General features: G+C 45.1%; 1 long non-coding RNA gene across 1 annotated transcript in view; it reads right to left on the reverse strand.

Annotated features, from left to right (window-relative positions):
* LOC137536233 (uncharacterized) overlaps positions 1-20,168 on the reverse strand; it is a 96,213-nt gene that overhangs the window by 43,039 nt on the left and 33,006 nt on the right. The window contains exon 3 of the long non-coding RNA XR_011024546.1: positions 11,732-11,770. This is a non-coding gene — a long non-coding RNA (uncharacterized lncRNA). The remainder of the gene's footprint in view (positions 1-11,731; positions 11,771-20,168) is intronic.

Genomic DNA, 20,168 nt, shown 5'->3' on the forward strand with positions numbered 1-20,168 from the left:
GGGGAGGATGGGGTTTGCGAATGACGTCGGCGACGTCATGACGTCACGTGCGATCCTCCCTATAGTGAAGACCGGAGCTGTCCAGGGAGGCTGTGCCGGTCGCTGGATCCAGGCTGGGTAATGTATAAACTGGCTGGATTGGGGGATCGGGGAGTGCTGGACACTTCTACTAGATATCCTAGTGCTAGCTAAAGTTTTTGCAACCATTGCAGCAAATTAATTAATCCTGGGGGCACAAACTAACAAAACCTCCTGAGTGGCGTAACGCTTAGGAGGTTAAAGATACAATAAAAATAAGATATGGGTGAGATAACTCATGAGGCCACAGAGGGCAACAAGGCCTGTGATGTTTACTAAGTACTCAAGCATGTAGGCTATTTTGTACAGCAACTTCACAGAAACTTAATCATGATTCATCCTTAATCACAACTAGAACATTGATGCCCACTGGGCACGGCACAAGTCATAACAATAATTCCTTCAAAATAAGTCACCTCGGGGTTCATATCAAGAGAACCTGTTCTATATCCAGCTCTAGGAAGAGCACTGTGAAAGAAGCTGCACGTAAACATTTCCAACTCACCGCCACGTCCCATTATACAATACATGCGTAATGCAGCTAAACCGGATACAAACACTCCTGAGAAAGTTTAAAGCAAACCAGAATAGAAGAAAACCCCCAGATACTTACCCAAGAAGAGGGAAGCCTCTCTCCAGAGGCTTTCCATGTCCTCCTGGAGACCGTCGCTGCTGTCTGGGAGCCCCTTGTAAGTCACGACTGCACTTCTCTCCATGCACGAGCGCGGCAGGGCTACACCCACCCGCATGAGTATAGCAGCGCCTGTGCAGTGGACAAGTGGCTCCGGGTTACTGCGCAGGCACAACCGCACACTATGGGCAGGCCCCATAGTGTGATTTACCTCACAGGAGCCTATAGGCACAGATGTCCTGGCACCTTAGACTTCACCCTCCATGAATCTACAAACCCCCTCCGAACTGCACAGCAAGTGTGCTGGCTGTCCCAGCTTAGTTAGCTAGAGGAACCTCAGTATTCAGTAGCTAGAGGTGCCCCTGACTGAAGGGAGATCTCGTCAGTGGAATGCCGAGAGCAGGGTGAGTAACCTCTCATTTACACTCTCATCTGGACTCTACATAGGGAGGGAGGGGCCCCGAACTACTACTTCACTCCCTCTGATAAAGTGGTCCATCATCCAGATTAGGTGTTTTGTGGCTATACTTGTTATGAGTGTGAATATTATGATGTCCTCACTTGTTTTATGATGACCCCTGTAAGATGGATCCTCAGGCTGTGAGGGTCACCGGGGGTGGGCAAGAGAAGGGGTGGGAACATTGGGGGGCCCCAAAATCTGTAGTTACAGCCCTGGTTCTGGGGGTCCCACTCCCCACTTGGCAATGGTAGGGCTAGAAGCTCATGCAAAGCCTCTGCAGGATCCAGAGGCTTCCCTTTTCTTAAAGAGAACCTGTACTTAAAAAAAAGCCTTCTGAGGATACTTATCTGCAATGTAGCTTTGGAGAATTCAGCGCTGGCTCCCCCGAAACCTCCCCCGACAAGCTTGACAAGCGCTGATTTATTTACCTCTCCGGGATCCTGCGCAGGCGCACTAGCTGCTCTTCGTTTGGGAAAGGCGGAAATAGCCGGGACGATCGTTCTGCTCTACTGCGCAGGCGCAAAGGACTCGCGCCTGCACAGGACATCGGATCCGATCGGGTTTGGCTATTACCACGTTAGCCTGAACAGAGAGCCACTAGTGTGCCTGCGCAGGATCGCAGTAGGTAAATATTTACCTCGCAGCAGTTCCGGGGGCTGCAGCGCTGGATTGCCAGGACACTGGAGGATGGAGGAAGCCTTGTTAGAAACCAGAGGCTTCCCCCTCCCGAGGTTAGTATCCCCCAGAGGGCTTTTTTTTTAAATTACAGATTCTCTTTAAAAGACAACTGTAGTGAGACGCATATGGAGGCTGCCATATTGATTTCCTTTTAAGCAATACCAGTTGTCTGGCAGCCCTGCTGCTCTATTTAGCTGCAGACGTGTCTCTGAATCACGCCAGAAACCAGCATGCAGCTAATCTTGTCAGATCTGACAAAAATGTCAGAAACCCCTCATCTGCTGCATTCTTGTTCAGGGGCTATGGCTAAAAGTATTGGAGGCAGAGGATCAGCAGGGCTGCCAGCAGGGCCGACCCGCTCTTGAGGCGGGGTGAAACTTTTGCCTCAGGCGGCACTTTTTGGGGGGCGGCAACCGCCCGTCCGTGGGTGCGGGGAGGCTGGCCGCCGAGCTGGAGGGGTAGCGCTTCCCCTCCAGCTTTAAATTGTTACGCAGCTGCCGATAGTAAGAGGGACGGGCAGGGATCACTCACCTCTTCCACGTTCCAGTGTGCGCTCCACTGACGTCACTTCCTGCAACGCCGCCCACTGTATTGTATGTGGCCGGCGTTGCAGGAAGTGACGTCAGTGGAGTGAGTGATCCCCGCCCGTCCCTCTTACTATAGGCAGCTGCGTAACAATTTAAAGCTGGAAGGGAAGCGCAGATCGGAGGACCCAGGCGAGGGAGGGGGGGTCCGACCCCCCTCCCCACCGCTAGGCCCAATACCCCCTTCCTGTCCGCTACCTCTCCAACTCGGCGGCCCCAGGTGGCAAAAAGTGTAGGGCCGGCCCTGGCTGCCAGGCAACTGGTATTGTTTAACCACTTCACCCCAAGGCGGTTTTTACCTTAAAGGGAAGGTTCGGGGTGTCTGTTAAAAAAATAAAAATGCCCATCCACTTACCTGGGGCTTCCTCCAGCCCGTGGCAGCCAGGACGTGCCCTCGGCGCCGCTCCGCAGGCTCCCGGTCCCCTCCGGTGGCCGACCCGACCTGGCCAGGCCGGCGGCCAGGTCGGGCTCTTCTGCGCTCCGCTGACGTCATCGGACGTCCGCCGGGCTGTACTGCGCAGTACAGCCCGGCGGACGTCCGATGATGTCAGCGCGCCCGCGTGGGACGCAGAAGTGCCGGGATTTGGAGCGCAGAAGAGCCCGACCTGGCCGCCGGCCTGGCCAGGTCGGGTCGGCCACCGGAGGGGACCGGGAGCCTGCGGAGCGGCGCCGAGGGCACGACCTGGCTGCCACGGGCTGGAGGAAGCCCCAGGTAAGTGGATGGGCATTTTTATTTTTTTAACAGACACCCTGAACCTTCCCTTTAACGGACAAGAGTGACTTTCAGTGCTCATCCCTTTCATTTGCCAATAGCTTGATCAATACTAATCACAATTAAATGATATATATCTTGATTTTTTCACCACAAATTGGGCTTTTGGGGGTTGATATTTGTTTTCAGTAATTACTTTATATTCTATGCATTTTAAAGGGAAATACAAGGAAAAAATAAAAAAAAAATACACTATTTCTCCAATTTCATCCCCTATGGTTTTAATATAAACACTGCTAATGTGCATAAAACCCACACATTTTATCTGCCCATTTGTCCTGGTTATCACAAGATTTTAATTATGTCCCTAGTACAAAGTATGGTGACAATATATAATTTCGAAATAAGGGTGTATTTTTTTTTTGTGTGTTTTTTTTTTTTTGGGTGGTTTTTTTTCCCCACAATTTGCACGTGCATGAGGATGCACGCGCGGGAGCGCGCACAGCGGCAGCAGCAGCACATTAAGAGGCTCTAGCAGAAAGTTTTTATAAGTCAGGTTGTCATAAAGTGGTTAAAAGAAAATAAATATGGCAGCCTCCATATACTTCTCACTACAGTTGTCCTTTAAGTATCTTTTTGAGAGGGGGTGGGAGAGAAGGGATTTTATCAGGTCTGATAAGAAACAAGCTGTGCAGTGCAGAATGAAACAGAATCTCTTTAATGAGATGCTATGTCTTCCAACTTGCATGCATATTTTCAGGTTCGTTGAACTTCATCAACTTCAAAGGACCACTATTGTGAAAAATTGTAAAATTTAAAATGCATGAAATCACATACAAATACGAAGAGCATTTCTCACAGGCTTAAATGTACTTTAAATTACTTTTCTCCTATATTGCTGTCACTTACAATAGTAAGTAAAAACCTGACAGATTTTGGACTAGTGCATCTCCTAATGGGGGATTGTAAGTATTTCCTTCATTCTTTACAAAAGCACGCTCTGGAAAGAGTCTACAAACAGATGTTGGCCAGTCTCCCTACTCGCTTGCACACTATTTTGGCAGGTGGCCTTCAGGAAATGCTTTTGAAAATAAAGAAAAGCCTGAGACTCTCCCATGAGGGCATGGACTAGTCCAAAACCTGTCAACTTTTTACTACATACTATAAGTGACAACATAAGAGAAAAGTGATTTGTTGTATAGCTCATTTTACTCTGGAGGAAACCTACTTTTTATTTGTAAGTGTTTACATGCAGTGGCGTAGCTAGGGTATTTGACACCCGGTGCGGATAATTTACCGACACCCTCCCCCCCCCCCTTCCCCCCCAGTAAGGCAGTGGGCTAATATAGGTAGCCAGAATAGTTGCCCCCAGCATAGGTAAGGTAGGTAGGTGCCTCCAATATAGGTAGCCAGTATAGTTGCCACCAGTATAGGCTAGCTAGGTAGGTAGGTGCCCCAATACAGGTTAGATAAGTAGGTGCCCCCAGTATAGATTACATAGGTAGCTGCCACCCAGTATAGGTTAGATTAGGTAGGTGCCCCCCAGTATAGCCTAGGTAGCTGTCCCCCAGTATAGGTTAGATTAGGTAGGTGCCCCCCATTATAGGTTAGATAGGTAGCTGCCCCCCAGTATAGGTTAGATATGTAGCTGCCCCTCAGTATAGGTTAGATATGTAGCTGCCCCCCAGTATAGGTTAGATTAGGTAGGTGCCCCCAGTATAGGTTAGATAGGTAGCTGCCCCCCAGTATAGGTTAGATTAGGTAGGTGCCCCCCATTATAGGTTAGATAGGTAGCTGCCCCCCAGTATAGGTTAGATAGGTAGCTGCCCCCAGTATAGGTTAGATTAGGTAAGTGTCCCCCAGTATAGGTTAGGTAGCTGCCCCCTAGTATAGGTTAGATTAGGTAGGTGCCCCCCAGTATAGGTTAGATAGGTAGCTGCCCCCTAGTATAGGTTAGATTAGGTAGGTGCCCCCCAGTATAGGTTAGATAGGTAGCTTCCCCCCAGTAGAGGTAGGTAGGTACGTCACCCTCCCCCCCCCTCAGCCGCGGGGAGGGCAGCCCGACCTCTCCCTCCCTTCCTCTCCCCGGGCCGCCCTCCGTGCTCCCCCCTCCGACTGCAGAGTTAGTGCAGGGAAGCGATGTACATAGTCAGTAACTCACCTCCCTGGTTCCAATCACCGCTCACTCACCGCCGGTCTCCTCCTCTGCATAGACGCTTATACACACGCTGCTAACATCCCCCTGACGCTTGTGTTTACATGTATTTTAAATTTTACTGCACTTTTTCATGACAGTGGTCCTTTAACATCCTTTTCTGAGTACGAATATTACCCCTTGGAAATAAAAAAAATGAACTCACATCAGTGGGATATTCACCTGATCTGGACTAGGTGCCAAAATGTAGATTTAAGCAAACGGAAACAGTGACTCACTGTGAGAAATGTTAAGGGTTATGTGTGGTGTGTGTTTGAACTGGGCACCTCTCTCTTCACCACACACCTAGTGCCAGCCGAAATTAAAAATGGCTTCAGATGGTGTCAGTAAAAGTAGATATGACCCTAAAGAATAGTAGTGGATAAGGGATATCACTCTTGCCTTGCAGCGCTGGGTCTCTAGTTTGAATCCTAGCCAGGGAACTATCTGCATGGAGTTTGTATGTTCTCCCCATGTTTGCGTGGTTTCCTCCCACTTCCCAAAAACATACAGATAAGTTAATTGGCTTCTCCCTAAATTGGCCCTAGACTATGATACATGCACTACACGATACATACAAGGGTTGGACAAAATAATGGAAACACCTTGAAAATCAACAAAATATATTTTAATATGGTGTGTAGCTCCACCTTTTACGGCAATTACAGCCTCAATTCTCAGAGGCATTGATTCATACAAATTGTGAATTGTTTCCAAAGGAATTTTAGCCCATTCTTCAGTTAAAACACCCTCTAGTTGTTTTAGAGACGATGGCGGCGGAAATCGACTTCTTGCTTGAATCTCTAATAATGACCATAAATGCTCAATAATGTTGAGGTCTGGGGATTGTGGTGACCAGATGAGATGCTGAACTTCATTAGAATGTTCCTTGTGCCATTCTTTAACAATTCTAGCTGTATGGGTTGGGGCGTTATCATCTTGAAAGACGGCATTCCCCTCCTGGAAACAGTTCTTGAACCATAGGATGAACTTGGTTGCCAAAAATTCCTAAATAGTCTCGGCTGTTAATTCTTCCATGAAGGGAAATCATTTGCCCGGTGGATTTCCAAGAAATAGCACCCCAGATCATTACAGAACCATTGCCATGTTTTACGGTTGGGAGAAGGCAGTCTGGATGAAATGCTTCTTTCGGCTGTCTCCAAACGTACACTCGGCCAGAGGTCGGAAATAAGGTAAACGATGATTCGTCAGAGAAAATCACATTTTTCCACTGCTCGATGGACCAATTCTGGTGGTTTCTACACCACTCTAAACGCTTTGAAACATTTGTCTTTGAGAGCAGAGGTTTTCTAATTGCAGTTCTTCGTGGAATCCAGATTTGTGCAGCTCCCGACGAACAGTTTTTGTGGAAACTGGGTTCTGTAGATCTTCATTCAGCTCTGCAGTAATTGTAGGAGCCGTGGTCTTGCAAGCTTTTCTAACAATTCGATTTAGAGTCAGACGGTCTCTCTCAGACAACTTCGACTTTCAGCCACAACTGTGCTTTGCTGAGGACGTTTTTCCTTCTCTTTCAAAGGCAGTCATTACTTTTGAGACAGTACCTCTTGAAATGCCAAGCATTCGGGCAGTTTTGGTTACAGTAACGCCTGCCATACAAGCACCAACAATTTGGCCTCTTTGAAAGTGTGAGAGATCTGCCCTTTTTATAAATTATAACCAACTTTGGTTTACATATCTGTAAAAAACAATTATTTTAAATAAACATATCAAATAACAAAAAAATAAACAAAAACATTTAACATAAGTCAAGTTTTGATTGTTTAAAACATGTTCAAAGATTATGATGCCAAAATGTTAGGTGTTTCCATTATTTGGTCCAACCCCTGTACAGTACATAGACATATGACTATGGTAGGGATTAGTTTGTGAGCCCCTCTGAGGGACAAATAACATTTATATTGTGCTTTTCTCCTGGCGGACTCAAAGCACCAGAGCTGCAGCCACCAGGACACGTTCAGTAGGCAGTAGCAGTGTTAGGGAGTCTTGCCCAAAGTCTGCTTACAGAATAGGTGCTGGCTTACTGAACAGGAAGAGCCGAGCCCTCACACTACCCAGCCACCTGTTAAGTGACAAGACAATATACTCTGTACATATATATGTATATATACAGTACATACTAAATAATAATATATGATCAGTGGAAGAACTTTTTGCAAGTGCTAGAATTACAGGTAGCAGAATAGATATGATGGATGGACAAGCTGTACTCCACCCACATGGGAACTACAAGTCTCAGCATGAGCCGATAGCCGTAGGCAGTGCCTCTCAATCCTCAGCATTGCAGATGTGATTGCGTTCTGCAGCTGTGACACCTGAGCCTATAATTATCCCACCATCGAGTCAGATCCATCAGACTGTGACAAGAAGTGATGTCAGGGGCTGTGATATAACATGCTTGGTTTTTTCTTTATAACTCCTCTCCTCTGGATTACATAAACAGAAGCTTCTCGCGAATGTTCCCCTCATAAAAAGAAATCCCTGAAAAAATAGCTCATCTATTTATTTAGTAAGAAAAGTGTGGTTTACTGCCTGTGCAAATTTTATTGTATTTTTTTCTTTCTCAGAGGTACGCTTATGTAACATTTCTTCATGGCCGCACTGCAATATCATCTTTCTGAGGGAAACATCAATAAAAATCACCATATTGAATGTCTTTGAAACACAAAGTATTTTCTGCCATGCAGGGCAGTTTCTAGCCTAAATTGTTTAAAGTGTGAGGGTGTCAAAATCCCCTCCTCCACCGTAGCCTCAAGAATGCTATTTGCATTTGCTGCCCCCAGCTAGATGTAGCCCCCCAGTATAGGTAGCCAGGTGTCCCCTTAGTATAAGCCTCCCCCCAAGTATTGGTGGCCAGGTATGCCCCCAGTATAGGTAGCCAGGCATAGGTGCCCCCAGTATAGGTAGCCAGGCATAGGTGCCCCCAGTATAGGTAGTCAGGCATAGGAGCCCCCAGTATAGGTAGCCAGGCATAGGTGCCCGCAGTATAGGTAGCCAGGCATAGGTGCTCCCAGTATAGGTAGCCAGGCATAGGTGCCCTCCAGTATAGGTAGTCTGGCTACCTATACTGAGACACCTGTCTCAGTATAGGTAGCCAGGCATAGGTGCCCCCAGTATAGGTAGTCAGGCAAAGGAGCCCCCAGTATAGGTAGCCAGGTAGGAAGGGGGGTGCAGTGTAGGAGGAGGCTAAGGGGGGAGCAGCGGGCACAATGTGATATAGCCACAGGGAGGGGGCTGACTCTTCGTTCTCTCACCTTGGGACACCATCCATGCTCCCCCTTTAGCACAGCTTCAGCAGTGGCGGGCGCTCTGAAAACTCAACTCTTCCGGGTTTCATACAGTAGAGCTCCACGTATTGCCATCTTCTGTGTCTCCATCGCCGCTTACCCTGAGCAGTGTTGGAGACACAGAAGATGGCAGTACGTACTGTATGAAGACCGGACCCTGGAAGAAGTTAGTTGCCAGAGTGCCCACTGCTGTTATGGCTGTGCTAGGGGGAGGAGCACGGAAAGTGGTCCATGGTGTGGGAGGGAGGGGTCGCACCTCCCATACCCCTAGTCACACACTATAAAGATTTCATAAGAAAAATATGTTGTTTTATAATTCAAACCACAGTGGTTCTTTCTTTCCCGATTCATTTTCCTTCATATTACTATTTTTTGAAAATAAGAAATATATCAATTTAAAGCAGTATAAAACCCTGACATAATATTCAATAAAAACATGTTTTCCTACTTTTTATATGCCATACGGTTATCATATTTGCTTTTGTGCATAAGTATTATTATTTATTTAGAAATGACAAGTTCCCAAATTACATTTTTTTTGCTCTGAGAGTTGCCTTTGCATTTTATTCATAACTGATTTATTAATCGTGAATTTTGAGCAGAAATGCTTTCTGGGTGTCTGTCTGTGTTGAGAGTTTGCACAGTCAGAGAATGTGCCACATTCCTCACTTGATACAATTAAGTGAACACAAGATAACATTATCTCCAGTTCGGATGCGTCCAGCTTTCTCTGCTGGGAACTTGTAAGTCTCGTGTTTAACTAATTGAATGCTCTTCTAGTAAAAAAAAAAATGGTGGTAGTATGGAATATGCTGTAAGTAATCTTTTAGAGCAAAGAAGAAATGCTGGGTTTCATTCTGCTTTAAAGGATGAGAACAAAGTTTAGAGTCAATTAAACACATTTTTAAGTAGGAAAAATACATATATTTACATAAATCTGTACATCAGTCCTGACAGAGGTACGAATTAGGGAGAAAGAGGAATTTGGTTCCCAAAGAGGGACTGTCCCTCCAAAAGAGGGACAGTTGGGAGCTATGGTAACTGCCTCAATTTGAGACCATGGTTGATGTGGCCTCAGGTTTGACTGCAGCTATCATATATTTTTTCCTTATGATACGGACTTTAAACAGCAGAGGTACACATTTGGTGGGCACAGGAATATATTTATCCCTGAAGAAGCAGCCCCTCACGATGCACAACACCAAGCCCCCCAGACTCGGGCTGTCCCTTCCTGGCAGGAACCCCATCTTTGCAGTTCCCAGGGAGAGAAGGAGAGGATTAATTGTGCATTGTCTTGCTGTTGATGGCGTAATCTTGTGTGTGTGTACAGAGGAGGGAGGATAGGCCTGGAACAAAAGAATGGTTGGGACGGTTTCGGAGCCTCTCAGCGCTGCCTGGGAGATGCTTTGCGTTAATGCTTCTATCAAGACAAACACTTTGGCACACGAAATATCAGTGCCGAGAGGCTAGAGCCAGAGCCACAAAGACCCTGAGAACATCCGTTCCAACACAATATAACCAACCAATTCAGAATGAAAAGCTGTTTTCCTCTGAATTGCTTTCACCCTTCCTCTGCCAGAGGGTTAAGCAGAACCATTCAATTCAGACCCCTTCTGCATGGGGGTTGGGGGAACAGTAAACTCATCCACCACTTAACACATATTGGTACGCAGCGTGCGTCTTTACAGACGTCTGTCTATGAAATTGACAATATAAAAGGGCTATAGTTAGTCCAATTCATGCTGCAATTAAAATAATGCTAACGAAAAAAAGGCAGGCTCTTTTCACCGGCAGAGCTTTTATTTCTAGTAAGTAGGGAATTATTAAAGCATATCTTTCCGTCCACATATGCCTTTCATTATACTTCTGTGTTACACTACTCAGTCCCAAATTTCTTTTTGTGACTTGAAAAAGTTTTGTAGCAAAATCTTCTGTTTTCCGGACAGTGTAAATGAAGCTTCTGCTGTAAACAAGAGTGCATATTACGAGGATCAGAACTTTTAAGATGGTACACTGTGCCTAATTTATACTTACCTGGGGCTTAATCCAGCCCCATGAGGACGTTGTGCTCCCTCAACGTCTGCTCCGACCTCTCCACTCACTTGTAACTGCTCCTGGCAATCTGGCCAGTCGCGACCAGTCATGCACATGCCCCTGCCGAGCTGCTGTACCCGGGAGCATTCTGCGCCTGTGCAGTACTACTGTGTCAGTGCACAACGGCTGCGGGAGGGTGAAAGGGGTGAGAGCGTGGCCATCCAGAATACTTAGAGCAATTCCAACAGGTAGAAAAAGAGGGCTGTGCACATCCCTTGATAAAACATCACTTTTATTCAAATTCTAAAAAGGCATACTTTACATATTCCATGCAGCATAGAGAGAGGTACAAGGCTGGTGGGGAGGTCGACAGCTGTTTCGCGCCGTCACATACTGTGGCGCATCATCAGGACACCCACCCCTAAGTAAATCACCCCTTAAATAGACTCTTACCCTTCCAGGTGGAGCAGCTGCCCTGCATTAGCCCAAAAACGCGCCATCCGTACCTGGAACGCACGCCGGGTGATTCCAGGAAATGGTAAAAGTGAAGGCTTCCGCTTGGTGGAATGCAAATACCGGAAGGCGTCATTGCGTCATATCCGGAAGTCGCTACTCCTGACGCATGCGTACAATAAGGACGCGTCCGCGTCATAGTAAGGGCACTTGCCCGCACTCCTAAGACAGGATGTGCATAGCGTATGCGTCCAAAGGGACGCCTCGATGGCTGACAATGGAAAGGCCATCCAAAAAATAGCCACAAGAGGACAATGTGGCTACGCTAAAAACGCAATAATCCAAATGCAAATGTCGCTGCCATCTAGTGGCCATATATATTAAGACCACTCTATAAATTCATAATGGAAGCGACATATATCAGGCAACTGCTCCATCCTAATCCACAATTGAAACCAATAAATTAAAACTAGCTACACATACCATAGAACGTCGTTTAAAGTCCATCCATGTGGGGGGGGGGGGGGAGATGGAACAATGATAATCAAACTGTAACAAACAATATTAACCAGTGTATGTGCATATGCAAATTATATACTCACCACCCCACAGAAATGGACTGTCCGACTGCAATCCTGTAACTAGAAAAAGAAGAAGGGTATAGGTTCATATAGGAGTGACCACTATACAAGGGAATACTATTAAAAATAGATTAAAATATAAACACCTTAATCAGATAAATACTGCTAAATTATTCTTTTCATTAAGTCCTAAAGGTCCCACCGCATCAAAGTATGATATCCAAAAGCTTTCCCTTTGTAGGAGTTTTCGATGCCAATCACCGCCCCTCCTGTCTCGTCTAACCTGTTCAAGTCCCAAAAACCTTAACTTAGTCACATCACTGTTGTGAGCTGCTCGAATATGTTCTATCACTCTGGGGCACCCCACCCCACTATGGACTGACCGGCAGTGGGCCTGATAACGGTCTTTAAGCATGTTTGTAGTCTCACCAACGTAAATACGCTGGCAAGGGCACAACAATGCATAGACCAGACCTCTCGTTCTGCAATTTATGAACTGTTTGATCCTACACGTCCGTCCACCGTGGGTAAAGGTGCTACCCAGTTCCAAAAAGTTACAACATGAGCACTTCTGACATTTAAAATTACCCTTTGGGCGATTGGAACCTAGCCAGGTTTGAGACTGTGGGCTAATAAACTCACTATGTGTCAGTCTATCTTTCAAATTAGGAGCCCGTTTGTATGAGACACAAGGGCGGGACATGCTCTTTGAACAAAGTGTCTTGTCTTGTTGGATGATCCACCAATTTTTATCTATTGCCTGTTTTATCTGGTGAAACATTGGCGAATAAGAAAAATGCATAAAAAACCTTTTCTGGGCACAGTTTTGATTGTTTTCTTTCTTATGCAGTAACAGTGAGGCCCTCTCTTTTAAAGCTGCCCGAGAAAATGCTTGCTGGATTACATTTGACTTGTATCCTCTATCCAATAATTTAACCTTAAGGTCCTCAGACTGCTCCAGGAAGGTCTCCCATGTGCTAGCATTCCTCCGCAACCGGAGGAACTGCCCATAAGGGACCCCCCTGATCGTTGAGGACGGGTGATAGCTAGTAGCACTAAGAAGTGCATTAACTGCTGTTTGTTTCCTATGAGTTTTAGTTATTAGTATCCCCTCCTGTACCTGTATATCCAAATCCAAAAACTGCAATTGTTGACCTCCCCAAGTATGAGTGAAGGCCATGTTAACATCATTCGAATTCAAATATTCCATAAACTCCTCAAACTCCACTTGTTGCCCCTCCCACACTATAAGAATATCATCTATATAGCGGGTCCAGAGTTTTATCCGCTCCAGGAACCCATTCCTCGATGAATAAATGTAATCAGCCTCCCAGCGGCCCATAAAGAGGCCGGCATAGGTCGGGGCCACAGGGCTCCCCATTGCCGTGCCGACCTCCTGATGGTACCACTGGCGGTCAAAGAGGAATGAGTTCCTGGTGAGGACAAACTCCAGACCCGCCAGGACAAACCACCGAAGAGCTTCCCCTTCAATAATCTCAGGTAGGAATGATCTAATAGCCTCTAAACCGTCCGTGTGACAAATCCGACTATACAAAGAGACCACGTCAACTGATGCTAGACAATATTGGGGTTGCCATTCACAACTACCTAAGATATTCAGAACTTCTGTAGTGTCCCCCACATATGATGGCATTGATCTTAAGAGGGGTCTTAATTGGAAGTCTAAAAATTGGGACAATGATTCTGTTAGGGATCCTATAGCTGAGACAATTGGGCGGCCCGGTGGGTTTTCCTGAGATTTGTGTATTTTAGGAATACAGTACCACACCGGGCTGCGGGGATATTGGGGAAGGAGTTTATTTGCTGTTGTCCTATCCAAGGCACCATCGGACACTGCTTTTTGAAGCAATCTTCTCAAATCCTCCGTATATTGTGTTGTAGGATCTGTCGCCAATCTAGTATAAGTGGATCTATCTCTAAGTTGTTTCAAACATTCCTTTTGGTACTGTTCCGTTGAAAGCACTACGACCCCTCCCCCCTTATCTGCCTGCTTTATAGTTAAATACTTAGAGCAATTACAGGTAAATGGAGCGGCCAGAGAAGACAGCAAGAGAGCCCACGGTCCTCCTGGGGCTGGAAAAAGCACGAGGTAAGTATGAATACGCTCATTTTACAGATCTCAGGTTCCCTTTAAGCAATACCAGTATTCTGGCAGCCCTACTGGTCTATTTAGAAACACCTGATCTGCTGCATGCATGTTTAGGGTCTATGGTTAAAGTATTAGACAGAGGGCCTTATTTAATTAACTTTTTCTCTTAAGCTTTCTCCTAGGATATCATTTTAATCACCTGGTTAAAATAACGTTTCATCACTCTGCAATTAAAAAAGTACCAAAAGGTAAGAGAAAAATACTCTCAAAATTATTCTGAGTATTTTCTTGCTTCCTGGTGGTTTAAAAGGCATGTTATTCACAAGTTGTGAAATTATCACCTATGAGAAAACTCAGGAGAAAAAGTTAATTGCATAAGGGCCAGAGGCCCATATGCAATTAATCTTTTCTCCTACGTTTTCTCCTAGGTGGTATTTTCACAACTTGTCATAAAATGCCTTTTAAGCTACCAGCAAGCAAGAAAATACTCTAAATACATTTGATAGCACTTTTTCACCAACTTTTGGGTACCTTTTCAATTGTAAAATGCTGAAAAGTTAGTTTCAAGAGAAGATAAAAATTATCTCCTAGGAGAGAACTCAGGTGAAAAAGTTAATTGCATATGGGCCAGAGGGTCTCCTAGGTGATATTTTCACAACTTGTAAATAAAATGCCTTTTACACCCCGAGCAAGCAAACAAATACTCAAAATAATTTTGACAGTACTTTATCATCCTACTTTTGGTACTTTTTTCCATTGCAAAGTGCTAAAAAGTTAATTTAAATTGAAGATGAAAAATTATCTCCTAAGAGAAAACTCAGATGAAAAAGTGAATTGCATATGGGCCAGAGGATCGGCAGGACTGCCAGACAACTGGTATTATTTAACAGGAAATAAATATGGCATCCTCCATCTATCTTTCACTTCAGTTGGTAGAATGTTTTTAAACTAGTAAAAATAGATTTTGCTGTAGTACACTGAGGGCACAGAGGGAGACACTGAAGGCAGAGGGGGGCACAGAGAAGGCACAGTGTTCTAACTTAAAGAGAATCTGTATTGTTAAAATCACACAAAAGTAAACATACCAGTGCGTTAGGGGACATCTCCTATTACCCTCTGTCACAATTTCACCGCTCCCCGCCGCATTAAAAGTGGTTAAAAACAGTTTTAAAAAGTTTGTTTATAAACAAACAAAATGGCCACCAAAACAGGAAGTAGGTTGATGTACAGTATGTCCACACATAGAAAATACATCCATACACAAGCAGGCTGTATTCAACCTTCCTTTTGAATCTCAAGAGATCATTTGTGTGTTTCTTTCCCCCTGAATCTCTCATGCACTGAAGTTTCAGGCTGCTCTTTTCTTCCTGCAAACAGCTTTGCCCTTGTCTGTAATTCCTCAGTATGTGAAAGCCCAGCCAGCTCAGAGGACGATTTATCCAGCTTGTAAAAGAGAAGAGAGAAGAGAGAAGCTGCTCTAATCTAAATAACACACAGGCAGTGTGCATAGAGGGGGCTGGAAGGGGGAGTTCATAGCAGAACCACAACACTGAAGAACTTGGCAGCCTTCCAGACACAGGCTGACAAGTCTGACAAGAGAGAGATAATTTGATTTATTACAGAGACTGTGATAGCAGAAAGTGCTGCAGTAAGCCAGAACACATTCGAATAGCTTTTGGAACTTGTAGGATGATAAAAAACAGGATGTAATTTTTGTTACGGAGTCTCTTTAAAGCGGATCCGAGATGAAAAACTAACTATAACAAGTAACTTGTCTATATATCTTATCTAAGGTTTAGATAGTTTACACAGCAAATCTAGCTGCAAATGGCTTTAATAGAAAATTATTATTTCTGCCTGTGATACAATGACAGCAGCCATGTTGTTTGTAAACATTACACAGAGGCAGGCTTATCTGTATCTTGAGCCATCAGCCTAATCCCCTCTCCTCCTCCCCTCTGCCTCTGAAATCAATGGCTAGTAACACCTCCCCCTCCTCCTGCCCAGACTGAGCTCCCATGAGCCCTTGCTACTGCCAAGGCTCTCTGAAACCCTGTGGGTGTGGTTTATTTAGTTTATAGGGAATTAGAGTATTAAAACAAAAACAAAAAAGTATTTGGCTTGAGGAATGCCCTATAAACAATAGGAAAGGAACACAATTATGCAATGTGTAAAAGTTCACCTAGGATCCGCTTTAAAAATGGGTTCAGGTTTAGAACAATCATACACTCCCTATCTTATTTGTTAACCTAGGACTGCCTGTAAAGAAACAAAGCATACGAAACTGATAAGGGCTGAAAGCATCGTCTGAGCTGTTACCATCTTGGAATGATATCATGAAAGGAAACTAAGCAGGCGCCTGTTCTTTTGGGCACCGGGTGATTTCAATAGCACTATTATCATCCATGAAGCTGTACACAGTAAAAAGAAACAAGGGTTAAAAGAATATGAACTATGGTGTATGTAAAAATACAGACATAAATATACAATATTGAAATGATAGACAATATATCATTAAATGAGTTGCAAGGACAGCTGATTAACAAAATGGACAACTTGGGAGACACAAATAAGGGAGAATAGTAGCATTACCACTAATGTGCTATTACTGATTCTGAAGTTTATATCTACCTTCCTAGCGCTAGTTATTAAAGCTAACCGTCTCCTATCCTATCCCCATATCCTGTAACACTAGTCCTCCTGAAGCTGTGCCTAACCTTAAAGTGTACCAGAGACGACTAATAGTAAAAGATTTATACATACCTGGGGCTTCCTCCAGCCCCCTAGCATGGATCGCTCCCACGCTGCCGTCCTCAGCCTTCTCCCGTTATCAGTCTGTTTGACCAGTTGGGGCAAGTCAGCGCATGCGCAGCGCACAGTCCCACCATTTCTGTGCCTGCGCAGTAGTACTGCCCGGATGCAGAGCACTCCCAGCCACGGGAGCACGGCGGGGAGTGCACATACCAAACGTACGGGACTGATAACAGGGGCTACTTAATACTGGGGTGGGGGCACATCTGGCTCCCTATACTGGGGGGGGGGGAGACATCTACTACCAAAATTAATATAGGGGTGGCCTGAGTTGAGGGGCGGAGTTTAGGGCACCAGAACGCCTGTGCCTACAATCTCCTGAGCTGGAAATCCAGCTTTGCAAAGGGTGCTGCTTACAAATAATAACCGGCACTCAGATATACCACAGGGACCACCGGCTGTACAGCAGCCAATTGCTAGCACTTGGCCATCCAATAACTGAAGCCGGAGCCCAAAGTAAGGGCAATGCGCAGCATGGGCACAGCTTTGCATTGTGGTCTATGATGGCGCTTAACATAGCAGAACGTTAGGCACAATAGTGATCTGAAGCTACTGCTGCTGCAAACTAGCCACAGAGTATTGAATATTTTCACCAGTCTGGAACAAAATCGGTTCTTTTCAGCAGCTGCCTTGGCATGAGTTTTGATGGACATAAATCATCAGTGAAAAGCCTGTAAAAGTGAAGCAGTGAAGATCATTCTGATAACATACCTTGGCCCATATGCAATTCACTTTTTCACCCATGAGATAATTTGTCATCTTCTGTTTAAAATAACTCCTGGCTTGCTGGTGGCTTGAAAGGCATTTTATTGATAAGGTGTAAAAATATCACCTAGGGGAAAACTCTAGAGAAAAAGTTAATTGCATATGGGCCCTTGTCTCTTCAGCAGCTACTGAGGAATGCAGGTTCCTAACCTGTCGCTAACCCCTGACAGCTGTAAACCCTTTGGCAGTAATAACATTCAATATAGGTAGGCAGGAGGATTTGAGAACCAAAACTATAGAAAAAGATGGACAATCCCAAGGCAACAAGTCCATCTCCAGAGATCTAAATGTTCCCGTGTCAACTGTGCGTGTTTACAGCCCATGGCTCTGTAGCCAATCTCTCTAGACGTGGAGGAAAGAGAAAAATCATGCTAACTACGGCAAAGTCCCCGCTGTCTGCAACTCAGGCAACCGGAAGTCTCAACTAACCAGCATGCCTGAGCAGGATAATGGGGCTCAGCTTTTGGGGATTTTGGGTTTTTTTTTGGAGCAGCAGGAAACAGTCATTGACATTCAGGCACCGTCTTTTATTCATTCTGCAGCTCCCAGCTGCTTTCCGGTGTCCATGTACAGCTCCTAGCGTGTCCCGTGATGTTGGCGAGTAGTTCCCGCTGCTGGGGGGAGGTGGTGTTTCTGCTATTTAACCCTTTCACAGGCAATTTATTTAGAGGCCTGGAGCATTTGCAAGCCAATTTATTTTAGCACATTTTTTTATTTGTTACATTTCCTTGCTACTAATTGGCATTACTGTAATGTGTTTTATGGCCTCTTGTCATTATGGGTTAGTGTGAGACAATAACAGAGGACTTCTACTTTCAGTTTCTATATTTTCTGCTAGCAGAGAGACCTCAATGCATTCCAAAAATTTACAGCACGAGTTCTGCCGACTGAGATCAATAGCAGTGCACTTATCTCAAACAAGATAATTCCTTTGAAGCTGTTTATGGGTTCACGCTGTTTCCAGCAACTGGAAAGCACATGTATCTGGCATCAGGTAAATCCCCACCTGTGCCTGGATAACGGGGGTCTAGCTATATGTTGCAATGAAGAATTGCTTGAATGGTGCATCAACTTCCAAATTCAAGCAGACCTGCAGGGTACAACAGTGTCATCTCGCACTATCTGTTGCCTTCAGAATAAAAGGAGATGCTATGGAAGGAGACCCAGGAGGATCCGACTGCTTACACAGATACATAAAAATCCATATTGAAAACTAACCTGTGGAAGCCACAGTCCCCCCTGGGAGACTGTCCTCTGGACAGATGAGACAAAAATACAACTTTTTGATAACATACATCATTCGACTGTTTGCAGCAAACAGAAAGCAGCTTTCAAAGAAAAGAACATGATGTGGATGGTGATGGGAATCTTAAGTGCTGAACAGCCCAATAGCTGAATCAATGTTGCCCAACGGGGATACCAACCAATGGGCCGTTCTCTCCGTGTGTGTGGCAGTCTTTAGATAGATGTAAAAGACTAGTGTTAGAGGACCAGTATTGTGCCAAGACTGTATTGTATGACTGTTCTGTAATTGCAGTGTCAGTAGGAGCTGTGCTTGCTGCACTAAGTGTACTGTACCCAAATACTGCTTAGAAAACAGCGTTCTAATTAAATGATCCTATTATTACAGATAATTGCAGCACTTTTACATTTGCTTTCAACGCATCTCAGGGCAGAGCCTGATTCTGCCATCTGGAAATAAACTGGCAGCGTTCTATTGACATGCTAATGAATTGCATCGAGATGGCTCTATTATGCCATGAACAAGGACGAATGTTAAAGCTGCACTCCGGGCCTAAAGCTCCCTGTCCAGTGGAAATGCTGAGTTCTGGAACTCAACTAAAGACAGCCAAGCTGGACCTTGCCAGCCAACTCTATGACCACACCTCCACAGGAATTAGCCAAGTGTGTGCCATAGAAATACAATGATCAACAATGAGGTCAAATGGCAAATTAACTCACCTCTTCAGGAAAATGAATAATGTGATATTGGCTATTTTAGCCAGTTGATGACCCAGGAACTGTTTACTAAGAGACCCATCTTACATACAGCTTGCGTATTGTGTTCATCCAGTATTTTCTTAAAGTGGTATGAAACTCAGCATTTCCTCTTTGTTTTAAAAGATTTACAGCATGAAATCTACCACCACAAAAAATATGTATCAAAACAGCATTCAAACAGTTAAACACAGCACTGTGTTCTTCAGTGTAAAGTTTAGGAAAGCTTTTGGCCACATCCAAAGAGGTGAAAACATCTTTTGTTTACATTAAATCGTTGCTACAATTAGTATATCTCCAGTAGTTTGTTAAAACCGAACTGTACTGAGCTGAGAAGCAGAGAAAGCTAAGAAATGATCATTAAAGAGAACCCGAGGTGGGTTCTAAGAATCCAATTAGCATACAGAGGCTGGGTCTGCATATAATACCCAGCCTCTGTTGCTATACTGTTTCCCCCAGCCCCCCTCTGCGCTCTGCTATGCCCCCATAAATCACACAGCCGTGCTGGCCGGCTGATTACATGTGAAGTGTCAGTCTCTCCGCCTCCCTTCCCTCCCCGCTGATTGGAGGGAAGGGACGCAGGTGGGGAGCGGGGCTATGGAGGAGGCGGGGGAGCGGCAGAGACTGACACTTCATGTAAACAGCCGGCTGCGACACGATGCATGTCGCCAGCACGACGATTGATTTATGGGGGCATAGCAGAGTGCAGGGGGGAGACTGGGGGAGACAGTGTAGCAACAGAGGCTGGGTATTATATGCAGACCCAGCCTCTGT

This window comes from Hyperolius riggenbachi, chromosome 10, assembly GCF_040937935.1.
Source record: "Hyperolius riggenbachi isolate aHypRig1 chromosome 10, aHypRig1.pri, whole genome shotgun sequence".
Taxonomy (NCBI): Eukaryota; Metazoa; Chordata; class Amphibia; order Anura; family Hyperoliidae; genus Hyperolius; species Hyperolius riggenbachi.